Source organism: Larus michahellis, chromosome 6 (genome assembly GCF_964199755.1).
Source record: "Larus michahellis chromosome 6, bLarMic1.1, whole genome shotgun sequence".
Taxonomy (NCBI): domain Eukaryota; kingdom Metazoa; phylum Chordata; class Aves; order Charadriiformes; family Laridae; genus Larus; species Larus michahellis.
In genome coordinates, this window is record NC_133901.1 from 32492105 (window position 1) to 32509745 (window position 17641).

At 39.7% G+C, this 17641-nt stretch overlaps 1 protein-coding gene across 1 annotated transcript in view; it reads left to right on the plus strand.

Moving 5' to 3' along the window:
* Positions 1 to 6878: 6878 nt before the first annotated feature.
* MME (membrane metalloendopeptidase) overlaps positions 6879 to 17641 on the plus strand; it is a 62882-nt gene continuing 52119 nt past the window's right edge. The window contains exon 1 of the mRNA XM_074592273.1: positions 6879 to 7004. The gene's annotated coding sequence lies outside the window, so the exon portion shown is untranslated. The remainder of the gene's footprint in view (positions 7005 to 17641) is intronic.

A 17641-nucleotide genomic window follows, 5' to 3' on the forward strand; every position in this document is an offset into this window, starting at 1 on the left:
GGAGACATTAAGCAGTGAATTACCTTGAAAAGTTATTACTGTAGCTACATCAGGACATCATCATTCTACATTTGCTACATTTATCTGCATGGCAGTGTCCAGCTGCAGCCTGCATTTCTACAAAAGCAGTTCCAAAAGTATGCTGTTTTCTTTGCTAAGTATATCAAAAGTACCAAATGGTTAAGTGGGCACTGCATAGAATGAGATTTGAAGTTATTTTGTCGATTAAAATTTCAATTTATCAATACTGCTAAAGTGGTATATATGATACACGTAGTAAAAAGTGAAGAAAAAGTGTTACAGCCTACGTGAGATAGTACGGAAACACTGGATGGTATTCAAACATATGTAAGTATAACCTTAGAAGGAGAAAGAATGGAAACACCCAAGTTAGGTTTCCAAATCAGCCATTGTTTTGCTTTCTTTAGTTTCTTAATGTTCCAGCTCTATGATAAGCAACTTCACTCTATTTAGTAACAACAATAAAGGGCTTTGGAAAGTATTCTCTTCATCTGCTGGAAGCTGCAATATAGAAATCACAGTTTACATATTCATTTTAAAATATGTGAAACAAAAGAGCAGTTCCCAGGATTCCCTACCTCTTACTGAGAAAGGCTGCAGCCTGCCAGACTAGAGTCATGCTTTTTCACCCTTTTTACCCATGTAAACCTTGCTTTTTTGTTTTTTAAACAACAGTACAGCTTGTTTCCTGAAGAAAATGAAATGCGCATAGGAAAACGTGCGTAAATGAAAAACAAGTAAGAAGTGATGAAGCAGATCCAAAGCTCAGAATCAAAAGAGACAGATGGGAGTCACCCTGTGCATGTAGGATCTCTGACGAATGACCAAACATGACTATGGGACAGAGAACGCCACTCTGGTTTTCAGAAGTGGAAGGACCCTGCCTTCTGTCCAGCTCAGTGGGGGCTGCAGACACCAGCATCTCTTTAATGTTGAGCAGAACAATAGTGCAGAACACTGGAGAGAAGGAAAACTGTTATGTTTGTGTGCTGGTCCTGCTCTGTGGGGGTTCTCAAACTGTCTGCTTTTTTGCAGGTAACAGAACAAATTTACTTCACCATCATACTGCAAGAAAAGACTGAAGATAGTAAGTATTTTAACAGTCATGTCTAGAGCATGCAGAAAAATCACTAAAACTCCATTTCATTAATTCATCAATGGACTTCATATAAATAAAATCTAATTCCTCAGTTTGTATTAATTGATTTAAGACTCAGCTTTTAAGTCTTGGACTTCTTTTGTTTGGGGAGCTGCATGACACAACTCCTGTCCCAAACCACTCTTCCTGCTTAAAAATTTATTAGAATTTTATTCTGAGATCAAGTTCTCACATTTTTAATCCAACTATGCCAGACATGCTTTGAAGATACGCCTTTAATGGGCTTTAGCCCAGACATGCTTTGAAGACATGCCACTAATGGGCTTGGGGCTGCTTCCCCGTCTTCATTCTTCTAATATTAAGTGACTTAGAATTTTACCACACAAGGATGTCCTTTAACACACAGCCATATTATTGTGCCAGTGCTCCATGTTTCAGAGCATCTGTTTAAACGCAGGCATTGCTCTTGGACAGTTTCTACTATCTTCCATTTATATTCAGACAATGACATTTCACTATTCCCTCATATATGGTCAACTCACATTCAGTTATAATACATCATTTCAGCAGGTCACATGGGAAATGGATTAAACTAAATAAAAACCCATAGTAAGAATGGCAGCTGAGTGATAAAGAACCAGTATGTTCATAGGGTCCTAATTAAACCCATTTTCTGGTGCATGAATTCAAGTTCTAATGGAAAGCAGGTGGGACTTGCACTATAATTGGCTCCAGCTCTAGAAAACAGAAATGTTAATTGAACATACTCTGTCAGGTAACCACAGAAAATTCTTCTTTAAAAAATACAAAATCCAGAAATGTTCAAATTTTTGGCAGCGGGTAATTATAGCATGTTAAATTGCACTGTCTTAAATAGCACCCAGAAACAAATGCTTCTTCTTTTTACCATAATAAAGCAAACATCTCAAGTAAGAATAACTTGGAAAAATGCAGCAGCATTGCAGAAATGCTCACATGCAGAGACAGAATCAAAGACAGGTTTTCAGATGTACGTCTGAAATCTAAGGAAATACATTGAAACCCACTGTGACCAATATTTTCAAGCTCAGAAATTTTGTTTTCAGTAATCCTGGGTGCTCAGCTTCCAGCAACTTCAAGAATACTTCTGCCCACCTACCACTTATTTAGATGTTTGGCAACTTAGCTTGTCTTTCTGCGTCCATATTTATTACACAGTGCCCTTGCAGAATTTCACAAGAGCTAGAGAGGAGAAAGGCTTCTTCTGGAAAGAGTGAAATACTGGCAGTTCAAATGAAAGGATAACAATGACCCTATCTCCAAAAATGTACAAGCTTCCCTTTTTCTTTCATCTTGCATCTTATTTTGGCTATCATTTGGGAAGGCTATTAGTATTTAAAAGGGAAATGTGCCAGGAGCTCCCTTAACATGGTGTTTTTAAATTATTTCTGAGAGACCATCTGATTAGCCCAAGGGAAGTCACGATTTCACAGCAGGGTATTAATTCAGTTTTCCATTAAAGCAGATACATACAAACAAAGCAGGTCACAACTTAACAAAATGAATAGTACAATTACATTTGTAACTAAAGCTTATATTATGAGTGACATTTTCTATGTGAATTTTGCAATAAACGTTCATTAATTTTCTTTTAGCAAAACCTATTCATGAAAAGCCAGTGGTGTCATCTCCTCAGATGTTTCATTTAATCAAGCTGTTCTTCTTACACCATCAACTGAATTCTTTAAATTTAGCAAATGGTCCAGCAAGGTAAACTTTTAAAACTTCAGAACTTCCTAAATCTTTTAAGTCTCTACCGCAATTGTGTGGGGGACAAACACGGCTCAAGGAAGAGGAATAATAACACCAAACTACATGTGTTCCTGAGCCTTATGAACATTAGAGAAATATTAGATATCCACATACCTATATCCCCCTCTTTTCATTGCTTTCTAAGCCTTCTGTGTATCTCAGCTCAAAGAAAAGAACTTTGTGTGCATTCTTACTTTATTACAGTCTGATACATAAGACTAATCGTTGTTATCATTATTATTATTCCTGATCTAGTGGAATGGCTGATCTTTAAGGTTCCTCCAAAGCCAAACCACCCTACGATTGTACGATTATGCTGGAAAACTTTACTGCGCTCCTCCACCACAGGCCAAGAAGAAAATTAAAAAAAAGAAATCACTTGTCAGTACCTTTAAAACAGCTAAAGCTGGAAACTCAGAATTCATCTTAAAAAAGCTATGAAAATCTTAACTGGGTATCATCCAATTCAAATTTCTAACCTCCTAAAATGCTGCAAGCAGAAATGGTTAACTTTTAAATCCCAAAGAAATTTGGATTATTTCCTCTAATCACCATTAAATCATGAGAGATAGTGAAAAACTATTTTGTTTTAATCATTATTAGCAAAAACATGTGAGAAACATTATCTTTTAATCTCCATGTAACTGAAATATTAAGATTATCAGCAATGATTTTGCTAAACCTGTCAAAAATCATGAGTCTTCCCAGCTTTAAATATGCTGGCAATAGGGAAGCTGTAGCCAATGTCACCACTATTGTAAAATGTTTCAATGTTTATCTGACTGCTAGCAAGGTTTTTCCAGTGAGTACAAGCTCATCAGAAAAAAAACCACAATAAAACCAAAACCCAAAATAGACTAAATTAGCACACATTTAAGTTGTTTTACACACACTTCCCATTTTAATCTCATTCTACCTAGTTGATCTTATAAAAGATACAGCATGCTTTCATTTTTCATCCCGGCAGAATCCACTATCTTTAACAGTCAGCATCTTAAGAAACCAATATCCACATAAGACGACGTCTAAAAAAAAACCAAAACCCACCCAAAGATAAAAGGTAAAATACCTTTTCTTTATCACTACCATCCCACATCAACTAAGATGATTATCCCCAATATCTAACGTTAAGCTATCCAAGATATAGCAGGGTGTTTCAGTAGTGTTTCAGACAAACTAAAACCTGGGAAAAGGTGGGAATAAATATTTACAAAGATTCTTGTGAATTTTATTTTGGCTCAGTCACCTTTATCAAAGCAGAATATTATTTACATAGTAAAAGCAAATTCCTATCTGTAAACAAAAACTAATGATCAGGGCAATAATGTATGCTGAGGACAAATAACGTTTGTCTAAGGTGGAAACAAATGTAACTTACAAACATTAGAACATCCAGTCTGTGAAAAACCATAAATAATGTCACACGGCCTATCACACAGTTTGAACCGATCCTCCCAACATAACGTAACAACTATAATGATGCACAAGCAAATACAGTATTTACCTAAAACTTTCAAGAAAAGCCTGAATAAAATATAAGGTAGAAGAAACCTCTCTATAAAGAAACTATAAACTGTAAATGGAAACTAGCTGAAAGCTCACAAAGTAAAAAGTTTATTTACGCTACATTTGAAATTTAAAAATGCATAGAGCAAGGCTAACTCAGTGTAAATACACACCGGGCAAACACAGTGCACCAAGTTCTTAAGATGGTCAAGATCAGATGAACATAGAGACGTTCTGTCACTAAGCTAAACACGCCTCAGTACAGCACATAGCCTGACAGAGAGACAGGAACAGGAGAGTCACAACTCAGAGGTACTGTTCTGCAAAACAAGAAACCTGAACCACCTCATTCAAGTGAAAGATGCATTTTCCACTACTGGGTACCAAAAAAACCCCCAAATGCACTGAACAAGTGCATTTCCTATGTTGAAAGATTAACACAGCTCTTACCCTCCATGGTGCTCCCCCTGGTTTTATTACCACTAGCAATGCTTTAAGTTCCATAGGGAACAAATTCACAAATGAGCTATCCTTCCTTCGCTGCCTGGGTGAGGTTGTATAGGACCTTCCCAAAGGGCAAATTTAGATTTCTACTAGGAGAGCCTTTCAACATTTGTGCTTGGCTGGGATCATCCACAGAAAGAACGGACTGCTGGAGACATACGCTATCCTTGAATCAAATAAAAGGAGGGAAGACTACCTGGAGTAAACTATTTTAGAAACTGCAGAAGGATTCAGAATGCTGCAAAAGCATATACACAGAATAAAGAAACAAATTGAAAGAAGGCAGCTATGCACTTCGTGAGGACTTGCATTAGTTTGTAACCATTACTTTGCACCATTCGCTCACATAAATCAAGAACAGCTTTGACACAAACACCTATTTTAAGTATGAAAACAGGGAAAAGAAATATATTAGTTCTGAGCATTTTCAGAGGAAGTCTTGTTGGAGTGAAGGTCAAAGAATAATTATAACAGTATTCTAAAACAAGAAAAAGGCCTAAGAAAATGTGCAAAATTACATCAACACATTATTGTATTTCATAAGAATTTTCACAAAATAAATATTACAATTTCCAGTCCTCGGAAATGAACAATGGATGTCACAATTTTCACATAAAGAAATTTAAACAAGTGTATTTTCTAGATCTTCACACATGGTGAGAAGGAAGGAAAAATTGCTACACACCCAAAGTAGGTAAATACTATTATCCCCTATAAAAATAATTGTCAGAATTTGCTCTTATTAGTGTGTGTGTGTGTGTGTGTCTACCACCTTGGAGCGATTCCCATTACCAACCTGGCACTGCAAAGCACTGGACTCGAGACTCCCCCTGAACTCCTTCAATACAGTTACATGCCTCACTGGAGTTAGTAGGGCCTTGCCATGGCGCAGCACCAAGAGCCATGCTTCCAGTATCAACTCAATAGTTTCTCTCGCTCTTGCTACGCTAGGCATCCTTCATCTTCAGATACAGCACTTCCTATTTGCTGTTCGTTGTTTCCTTTTGGATAGGAACGGAATATATTTAACTGGTCAACAAATCAGAAATCTTTTTTTCATTTTAACATGGCATTCCCTGGCATTCTCTCACAGAATGAGAGAGAATAATAACACACTTCTGGAACAGGCTTGGTGCTTCAGCCAGATTCTCTCTTTTCACTTCCGCCTGAGTCACTCTCTGATCCCCCAGGCTTCTCCACAGCTGGGTGTCAGATTATTTTGGCTGGGAGCTGTACTTGCACAGTTGGTACCACCTGCTGTAAATTCTTCAGTCCTTGTTATCTCTGCAGCAGCTCTTGGCCTTTCAAAAGCTAATTCAGTGAAGAAAGAGGAAGGGACAGTTTGTGCTTGATGTTTAAACTGCAAATTTGTTTTCCAGAAACTCTTCAGATTGATAGTTTTGATTACATTTTAAGAACTCACAGTGTGACACAATGAACTATCAACTCCTGCTGCTGCTGTCATTTAAGGAAGGCCAAATTCTAGGCTGTTAAGTTGGATGATCAGTGGTATAAATCCAATGTAATGCCAAAGACTGCAATGGAATTACTTTACCCGCCACTGACAGAGGTTGTATAAATAAGAGAGTAAAAGTTCACTGTACCTCTTCATATAGATAAAAAACAAGCTATTAGGCACAAGGCAGACTCTAGTATTTTTCTGTTTATCCCACCACTCACAACAGTCAGCAGTTTTAGAAACACGTGTTTTTAGTACTGAGGATGCCATCAGTCAAGTAACGGGGGAGGTAACAGAGATAGTAGCTGCAGTGGTTACAGAAACAGCTGAATTTATACTCTTGTATTTAAACAAGACTTACTTAAACTCACTGTAGCTGCAAGACCTGAACATTCCCTAGGAATGAACTGATTTATCATCAACAAGCACATTCCGATCGCTGCGGTCAGGAGATAGGGGTATGGACCCAAACCAGTCTGAGAGACGCTGATATACATTACAGTTAAAAGAAAATCTGAATTTGAGCCAAGAGCCAAATTTCACAAGTCAAACCCACTGCTAATCCAAAAATAGATCTGAACAGGTCAAATTTAAAGAAAGTTCTACACTCACTTTGCCGTACAGGTAAGCGAACTCATTTTTATTGCTGTGTGGTCTTTTTACAGGGTAGTCATTGAACAAAGAGAAGAAAGCTAATTATGTTTTGGGTATCTTTAACCTGCAAGAAAAAATGGCAGTGTTGTGCTGCTATGAGAAAACTGACTATTTGTTTTCTGCCTTTCCTTTCCCTTACCCTCCTCCCTGTCCAAGATGAAAGCTTAATCCAAAGCACTGAGACGTGGAATAGGGGGAGGAAAGTATTTTTAGGTTATATGCATTTTACCTTTCCTCTCTAGAAAGTAAACAAAAACAGCTCATATTTGTTCTCAGTCATGAGTAAGAATAAACTAGGACTTCATAATAAAATAATCTGGCATTTAACAGGCACTATCTGATCTCCCCAAAAGATACAGAAAGATGTAATGCCGCAGAACCTCATAAATGGCAAACAGGTAGGATGGAGGAAAGCAAGTACTTCATGATTTTTTTTTAAACACAATTATGTATTCAAAGATCAGAAAGTAGCAGTAGTCATGTATACCTACAGTATGATGCATACATAGTGCCTGGTTAATGTGTATTTTAATATTCATGCCTTATCAAATATGCAAATATAAATTCTCAGAGAAAACACACATCATATGGTTTAAGCCAGCCACGTGTTACCAAGATAATCTTGAAAATCTATTTCTGCACTTCAAATTAGAAAATCTTCAAAGCTTTTCCTTATTGTCTGCAAAATAAGCGTTTTTCTACTTCTCATCTCTCAGTTTTTTGTGTATTTAGAGACATCCTAGTTCAAAATCTTTAGCTGCCTAAATAGGTGGGGTCTTTAAAACTTCTTAAGGAATTTAATAGGCCTGGAAATTCTTAGTAGGCTACTAAATCCTCCTACAAATCCTGGCAAATTCCCAGACCGCTCATTCTCACAGGGATACATGGCCTAATTACAAATCCATTAAACACTGTGAGTTCAAGGGTCTGCTTTAACCCTGATATTATTTGATCCGCCTTACACTAATAGCTTCAGTGAAACCGAGAAGAGTAAAAAAGGACAAAGCCAACAGGAAAATAAATTGAAAACAGGGTCAGAGAGTAGGCAAACTAAAAACATGAGAAAAGTAAACGGCAAGCGAAAAAGACTAAGCAGTAAGGGAAAGAACACTCTGAGATAAAGGGGAAGACTTTAACCTAAAGGGGAAAAAGAATACTGCTTGCATTGTATAAGCTATCTCTCAGCCAAGTTTAAGTAAACTAAGAAAAGATGTTAAGATGCTGATGTCACGCCACTTCACTAGGTAAAGGTACAGCACCAGCTCCGTCTCTGCTGTTCAGCTGGGGCCACAGCCAGTGGCTGCAAGTGAGTAGGTATCACTGTAGAACTCCACCCAGCGGAGGTGTGATGGTCATGCCTTTGAAGCTGAATGTAGAGCAGGTATTTGCTATTATACGTGCTTAATTTCATGTATGCTCAGACATCTCCAGCTGTGCTTTATGGAACTAAATATCACACACAAGCACCTAACTAAATGGCCTGATTTCTCAGGGCAGAAATATCTCCTAGGTCTTGATATCGTTGTTAAAGTTACTAAAAGCTTTGCCACAAGCTTACGTGAAGGTAGGACAAGTCCTCACTGAGACCATCAATAGGGATTTATTTTCTCATTTTTAGATTCACACATACAGAAGCTTTGCCCTTTCATATTTTAAGGTAGAAAAACTAATGTAAATGATGAGGAAAAAGTATTATTTTTCTCTCCTAGATCTACTATTCGGTAGGATCTAAGAAGGGTGGTTTGGAACAGGACAACTCTCACTGTATTCTAACAGTCCAGAGCCATAGGATTTTTTCTCCCCATTTTCTATACAGTACTCATGTTATGCAAGCCTTGTACTTTGTCATTCCGGATTAAGAAAAGACCAAAAAGATATTTAAGTCATGGACTTTGTTCAAATTATCTCATTGTCCGGGGACGTGGAGCCAGCTATCTGTGACATTGAAACAGAACTTATTTTTCTTGCAGACTATTTGCTTATGTCATTTGGTTGGCGAAAAGAAACTCTGATCTAGGGTGCGAGCAGCAAGAAAGAACAGAAAAACGTGACTATTGATTTGTCATTATGCCAGGCGAGGTGGCATTACTTATTGTTTTGTTAAGTTGTGGCTGATTGTTTTCCAGTGACCTAGACATTACTCAGGAGTATTTTTAATCTGTCGTCCTGAGCTTAGACGTTTCTTTCCTCTCATTTTGAATACCTTCCAGCCGTAATAATCTTCTTGATTGTAACTGTACTCAACACCCACAGCAAACATGGCCATTAGTGTTTAGCATGTTTATCAGGCTTGCAGTATGTCAATGGTTCATTGTTTTAACAGAATATGACAATTAGAAGAATCACACCCTTCGGCATGCTACAACCTGATTAGTGGCTGTACCAGTCTTGACATTTTTCCAGCCTACTAAGAAAACACATACTTTACGATCTGTTCTTCAAAATTCCTCACTGCTATGCCCTGCTATTTATATTTAGTTAAGAAATAATTTGTTTGATATTCTGAACAGTAATTCAAAGTGTTGTTGGACAGGATGCTTAGATTTGTGCATGTGAGGTAAAGATCCGGAAGGCAGGCATATAAATAAAAAAAGGTCTCATCACTTTAATACACTGAAATAATTAATATTTTTTCTCTTGCTTCTTTGCTGTACATTTAATTTTCACACTAAGATACCTAAAAGAAGATACTGACTGTATCTTTGGTTAAGTATTGATGACATTCATTATGAGCCTCTAGAGGAGGCAACGAGGCCCATGTTTCTCAAAGGTATTGTGGCTCTATGAACTCAGCAACAGCTGTGAAGACTACTAAATTATCTGGTCTCCAAATGCATCCAGAAAACTATCACACTAGAAGAAAAGTGGATATTGAAGAGGCAACTCATGAGAGCTCTTCTGAGTGCAAGTTGGCACACTCAGTTCTGAAAGAGCATTTACACTGTAGGGCACAGCAGTCATCAGCTTCTCAGGCATGCTATATTCAAGCATCCACATTAGAAGAGCTCACTTAAGACTTCACACAGTATCACTCAAAATTTCTAACACCAAGCACAAGGCTAATTATTGCCCAGTAACTTCAGACCAGTCTCAGAATCTGTTCTGTTACTATGAAAAACATTACTCCATCTTTCTCAAGTACCATAGGTAAGTTTTCTTCAACTATCTGCAAATTTCACTACAACTTTATACCTTGGTTCTGAAAGAGAACAGCTTCAGTTAGTGCCAAGCCAGTACTTGGATAAGTTATTCTGTGACTGCAGTTAACATGACGGGGACATTCCAGCAAGCACATACCTTTGTGAAGCGTTATTAGGGCTTGGAGAGAGGACTTTGGATGGACAGCAATACTTGCAGAACTTCCATGCAAGTCATGCCACCTTCCTGGTACCACGGCTGAAGCCTGTCTCACTGTCCAGGGAAAGTGAGGCATATTTTTCCTAGAGCAAGTTGCCTATGCCATCTGGAGGCTGCTTCAGATCCAGAGCTAGATGGCAAGGCATTTGACAAATCAGGTGATAGCACATAGCTGCTTGAATTTTGTCATGTCTTTCTCCATTCCATTCCTGCTTCCTCTCTGACAACTAAGTCTCCCGGTGCTCTTTAATGGAATGATCATCTCAGAGACTCTCTTTTTTCCATAGAAGTTCAGCAAAGCGTGACTTTTAATCTACACCTCCACCTTACAAACGAGCCTGTGTTCCAAGTCCATCTAAGAAAAGGCACGTGTGCATTGACAGCACCAGAAGTTTCGCTACCATACAAATAAAAATACTGGGTATACATAATTAAAGGAAAACCAACCAACCAAAACCAATTAGTCCTTCACAGCCATTTCTCTGCATAAAGATGTCATGGAATGAAATCTATGAAAAACAGCAGACAGATGAGTACAAAACATTCTCTCCTTATTTGTTAATCTCCTTTGAATTTGGCTTATAGTTTATTTTGTGCTTCAAGATGCCTCTTAGACACTGTGAAAGGCATCTTGCAAGCAAACAATGGAGGTCGTCTCCTTTTGATTTTTTTCTGCTAGAATTTTTTTCCACTAAATTAAAAGGTTTCTTCTTTCATTACTTCTAGAAAAGTTTTTATGGATTTTGTCAATCTTAAATGAAGAAAAGACAAAAAAACCCAGAACTGTTCTCTCAGGAACTGGAGAAATAAATTGCTTTTACTCATCAAGCATTACTTTCAGTCTATATTTCCTCAGCTCCAAATATAACTACTCCTCAGGAAAAGGTCCTCTAGAATGCTTTCACCATCCTTAGTTCTGTAGATAATTAAGATACTCCACTGAACCTTTCAATGCACCTTTACAGCAAACAACAAAAAGACTAAATATTCTGATACCTGATAATGAAAAGAAAGGAAAGATTATTCTATTGTTGAAAAAATGAGTGACGTTAATCTCATTATTTTACAAAGAAAAGACAAGACAGAACAAGGCTGCAATTCTGTTTTCCTTAGGGCTGACACAGCCAGGAGTAACTTCAGAACATTTTTTACTCTGTAATGGTCTATCTTTTCAGTTGATAACAAACACCCTCCCCCTCCGGCTGCCACATTCCAAATGATATACTCTGCCATATTCTCTACTTTCTTTAAATACCAATATTCAAAGTATCCCACAAGCGTATTTGCCACAGAACTCTGGGCTACTCTGATACTCTCAGAATATGCTGTGATCGTAACACCTGAACAAGGGGCAGGCTTCTGATTTACTGCTGCTAGTCCGCTCTGTATTTTGGATATTTTCATTTTCAATGATATTGCTACTACATTTTTCCTGCTATCAATTAAACCCCCAATTAATATGCTTACTAGATGCCATTTTTGTAAACTGTATTGTGCACTTCACTAAATATTGGAATGCAGTAAGGATTTTAATGTTTTTAAGTAAAAAGTTGAATGAGGTTGTATGTTGCGAATTTAAAGTTGCCAAAGCCCGCTGCTACCATGACCACCAGAAAACATCTAGCTTCTATCTTAAATTTCTGCACTATTAATACTGACAATTGAAATTTGTGATGACTGATTATTGCATACCACATGGTATCTATTCTACCCTTGCTCACATGATGGAGAAGTCAGAAACGTAAAATAAAAGAGAAGCAGGACAAGCACTCTTGAGGACAGAGAGACAGTTTTACTCCTTGCATTAGTGTTTGTACCAACACTGGTGCCTATACAACACTATTAGTGACTATACAACACACTCAGTTTGAACCTTGGATGACTCCAAAATAGCACTCTCTTTTGTATTTCAGCAGAAGTAATTATTTCCACAAATCTGCTCGAATTCACGTACCCTTTGTCAACAACAGGACAGGCCCTTTCATAAGCTTACTCCATGGCTTCCAGCCTGAAGCCCTCTCCAGCTCTGAGTAAAGACGGTCAAATAACAATTCCTGGACAGCTGAGTCATCTGTAAACTATGAAATGGATCCACAAACCTGTGTGCCTTTATTTGTTGGTAACTTCACTTATCTTGTACAGACACACCAGGCATTATGATTCCGTTTCAAACAGTGCAGCAGTCCACTGTACTATAAGCCTTAACCTCATTATTTAGTAGAATCTAGCTGGTATCATTTAGCCAGGGGAAATACTGACCAAGAACATGCTTTACAAGTTCCTAATTCAAAATATTCTCCACATTTGCGGTTCCCATGTATCTCCCTGCCCATGGTTCACCCTTTAGTCAGTAAATGCTACTGACTCTCTGACATTTCCTGTAAAAAAGCAACCCCAAAACACATCCCATGTTACCATCTGACAGGCACCACACAGGCCCCTTTCCTGGCATAATGCTCCACTTCCCGACCACAAGATTGTTTGGCAATGTCAAGTTCTGCAATGACGGCAAATAGGAAATTACTAGCCCCGAGGTCTAAGAATAATAAAGAAGATGACAATGGTAACAAAACACAAAGTTTAGGCTTTTGAGATGATGTAAGCAGCAAATTTCTCAGAAAAAAAATACATACATTTAAATGTGACCTATGTTGTCAGGAAAAAGCACAAATGCAGAAGTATGGCTGATAGCTGTGGCTGCCCCATCCCTGGAGGTGTTCAGGGCCAGGCCGGATGGCGCATTGAGCAATCCAGTCTCGTGGGAGGTGTCCCTGCCCAGGGCAGTGGGGTGGAACTGGATGGTTTTTAAGGTCCCTTCCAACTCAACCATTCTGTGATTCTACAGCCTTGCTAACAGCACCCATGCTGCAATGACCACTAACGACGACTACTGAGGCACCGCCCACCATAGCCCTACAGGAGCTCACACGATGGGCTCCCTGAGGCGGCGCAGGGCTCTGGCTGTGCCCATGCCTGTCCGAGGCCCCGCTGGGCCGCCGTTCAGCTGAAGGATGAGCCACTGGCCCCCAACCCCTCACCGGAGCCCAAAATTACACCAGAGCAGGGGCACCCCTCCAGAGGGGCAGAATTCACAACCAGCACAACAATTACCGTGTTCGCTGCGGGCGCAGAGCTCCCTCTCTGCCTGCCCAAAGCCCGCCTCAGCCGCCGCCCCAGCCGTCGCATCCTCCCCCCCGCGACGGCGCCCCCTGGCGGCCCACCCCGCCCGCCATTTCCAGAAGGTTCTGGTCGCGGCGGGCTGAGGCCTCTTCTCACGGCTTCTGAGCCACAGTCCACTTATTCTCCCTGAATACGCAACTGGACAGCAGAATTACACACAGTTCCCCACCGAGGAGGCTGAGGCGTTAGCTCCAGTGAGCGAACCACTCCTTGTGGGGGCCTGCAAGCGGGTGAGTGTGGGCCAAAGGCTGCCTGAGGCGAAGCTGTGGGGAGTGCAGCCCCTGACTGGGGCAGGGCTGTTGGCATCAGGGGCTTCACCCGCAGGGCAGCCCTGCTTCGGAGCCCAAGTGCAAAGAGCTTCTTGGAAGCCTGGTGTGGTGTTGACTTCTCACATTTTGCCTGTCCATAGTAGGTTCTGCTCCAGTTGTTGCTGAAGTAAAGGCCTCTCTGTGCTTGAGCTTGTTTTTTTGCAGCATTGTGGTTTTAAAGTTAACCAGAAAAGTGTGACTAAGCTGTGCACAGTCATGATTGCACTGTGCAGGAAACCTTGTAGTTAATTCATCCAAATTCTGTCTCTTTTCTTTTGGTTCTGTATTTACATTATTATGAATTTTTATGTTCTCTGCGTATCACATGCAGTTTCACCTCACTTCAGTTTTTACCCGTTTCTTCCACATAACCCACCCACTATTTTTCCACTAACACAACTATGATTGCTGCTATGGCTGCAGAGAAATTCAGGACCCCAAAAAGCCTGTTAGCCTGTACTAACTGAAGCACTGTGTGTGGCTTTTAGGCAAGCTCAAAAACAGCCAAAAAAAAAAAAAAAAAAAAGCTGCAGCTTTTCAGCCAAGCATTTTATCAGGCTTGCAAACACCTGCAAATCAGTCACACTACGAAGCCTGTCAACTAACAAAGACAAAGCTTTGTAATACAATACAATTAGACCTGCATAATTTAGGCACTGAAGCAAATATTTTGAAACCTAGGGTGTTTACTTTCCTGAATGAGAAATTACCCAGAATTGGATTCATTATAAACCTACTGAGAAAAAAAAAAACACACAAATAAGTAAACACTCTGTGTGTTAGACTTTACCATCTAAATTCTCTCACAGTCCAACTGCACTGAACACACCGAGGGAAGGCAGGAGATTTTCTGTTTTCTTCTCCTGCCTAAAACATGGGAGTTGACAGGGAGAAGAGATCAGTGGGATTAAGATGGGCGGTCAAAATCACACAGGCAGCATTAATGTTGGCAGCTGTTTGTTTCTTGAACATTGACTTTGTTACTTTGTGAAAGTGAGCTTTCCCAAAAGGAAATAAAACAAGTATCATCAACATTGTTTCATAGTAATATAAATGAGTCCTAATTTCCTAAATGTTATCCAGAGGTCATATTGAGAATAAGGTCATACTGTTGTCAGTTTGGACCAAGTGGAGAAAACAATATTGAATGGGTTATTGGCTTTTCTTCACTTGATGAGGAATTCAAGTTGAGCTATTGTGACGCAGTTTGTTTTTCTGAAGGCTGGACAGTGCATCCATTTTTTTTGTAGAATCATGGAATGCTTAGAGTTGGAAGGGACCTTGAAGACCATCTAGTTCCAACCCCCCTGCCATGGGGAGGGATACCTCCTACAAGACCGGGTTGCTCAAAGCCCCATCCAGCCTGGCCCTGAACACCTTCAGGGAGGTGTTTATGTTGTTCTGAACAACCTGGGGGCAGAGTTTTTGGAAAAGCATACTTCCCTAGCCATTGATTTTTAAGACATAGTACTCCTATCTCCTCTCATATTAGTATTGAGCAGAAACCTTTATTTTTCAGGGTTACTGATTTAATGACAGTGTGCTCTTCCATTAACCCATTTTTTTTCATTATCTGACTCTCTAAATTGTATGCTGAGTTTCATTTGCTTCTATAAATTTACTATGTATTTGTTTCAACCTGGTGGTCGTCCATAAGAAGTCCGGAGAATTGACTGCAGTAGTGCCAGATCCCATTAAATTTAGCCCTAGAGGATGAACCTACAAACTTAATCCTGGTGTCTTTCACATTGAAAGCAGTAAGATTACTTGAGCGTAAGACAACGCAGGAAGGTTATAAGGACAAACTATTTATTCTAATCTCTACATGTGAGGGTTTCTTTTTTCAGTTCTGGGGTGAACCTTCTGTTGATGGATTGCTTTTTTGTTTCTTAGCTCAGCTTTGTGAAATTACAGTACTAGGAAGATGAAGGTAAGAAGAAAGCAAATACTTAGTGTTTAACAGGAATCAATACAAGCTGTAATCGGCTCTTTGGTTCATCTTGGCATTGAGTGTACACCTTAGCAATCTGTGGGGCATTTCCATTAATAGAATGAAGCTACAGGTCTCTTACCATCCCTAAAATTATGGGGCATAAAAATGACCAAATACGCTATTGATCTCAGCTAGGAATTTGTAGTTGTTGTTCATATTCGGAGCTTGAAGATCAGTGAAAGAAGGAACTTTGTGTGTATTGTACCTACTGAAAGCCCTCTGTCAGCTGAGGCGCGCTGGGGTGGGTGGCAGGAGGACGGCAGCGTGTCCCCGTCACACTCCACCATGGGCTGAGGAAACAGCCTGCACTGGCAGGGAGCTGTGGGCAGTGGGCAGCAGGAGGGCCGTCCTGCGGCAGTGGGGGGCTGTGCTGACCAAAGAGTGTTTCGGCTGTCGCATAGGTCTAATACGATGGATTGTCTCCTACTACAAACTTTGCTTCACCCATTGTCCACGGGAGCATTGATAACAGGTGTTTGCTTATTCTTAGGCAGGATATTACACTATCAACTTGATGGGAGTTTTCCCTAAGTAAGGGCAAAACAGGAATCTCAGCATTTGACTCATAGATCACACCTCTTGTAGCCTGCGTATATAGAAATGTCTAATCCCTCTTTCCGAGCACAAGGTTCTAGAAGAGTGGAAACTCTCACACTGCCTGTCAGGTATATTAGTCCTCTTTGGACTATTTACAGATTTCTACTCGAGTTTCTCCCTTTTCTCTCTTTGTGGTGAATTAGGCAGTTAAACTTTCTTGGTTCACCTAAAATTTTTGAAACAAGTCCTCTTTTGCCATTTTAGTTCAGTCTGTTCACACACATGACCCTCTACTTTTCAAGCTGTGTTGTAGTTAAGGCCGTACAATAGGCGTCTATTTACAAAATCACATGTATTTTTAATGACTCCTCTATTCTTATGAGATTTTCTGTTTGTTTCTGTTGGTGTGTCTTTAAGGCACCAGGTAATGCCAGGACTGACCTGCAGGAGCAGATGGCTTGTTCCAGTAACCAGAATGTAACTCTGCAAGAATTAATGCAGGCGAGGTTGAAAATAAGATATTTATATTAATTTGAACACTTGATTCGGAAAGGATATAATCAGCATTTTCCCCACTCCTGCCTGCAAGAAAATGCTCTATTTTTGTTCTCTAGACTTCTTGAAATGTTTTTCATGCCTAGTTTTGGTACTTCTATTGCCCTGTCTCTTCAGTGAGTAAAACCTTATTTGTGCTTGATCCATCTTCAGATGTTCATTTTGCAAAAGTGCTTCACTTTTACAGCTAATGCTCAGTTAATACCTTATCAGCCTCCCCTCTTCATTGCATCTGCTCTGCAGATCATTTGCTGTGCAGTTCCATAAAGAAGTTAGTATTCGGTTTCCACCTTTCTTACAGAGGAGGAAGGTTGCCCATCTCAAGCAGCAGACAGTTTGGTATGTGTAGCAGGTAGGAAAAGATTTCAGAAATTTCAGCTGCCATTTCTGCCTCAGAGGTAATAAAGGTGCTTTTAGGAAGGCAGCAAAAGTAGAGCCAGAGGAATGACAGCAACTCATATTGCTTCCTCTGATGTTTGCCAATTTATTAGTAAAAAATGAAACTTAATAAGAATGAAACTTAGTAAGAATTAAACAAATATCTTGTGGTATTTGGTTGGCTGGCAAATCTTATGATAGAGCTTGGCGCTGCCTCTCCGTGCAAGAAGTCACAGCTGTCTCCCTCTTGAGAAGAAATCACTCAGTGAATGAGGATATAAGATCTTACAGAGGGTACG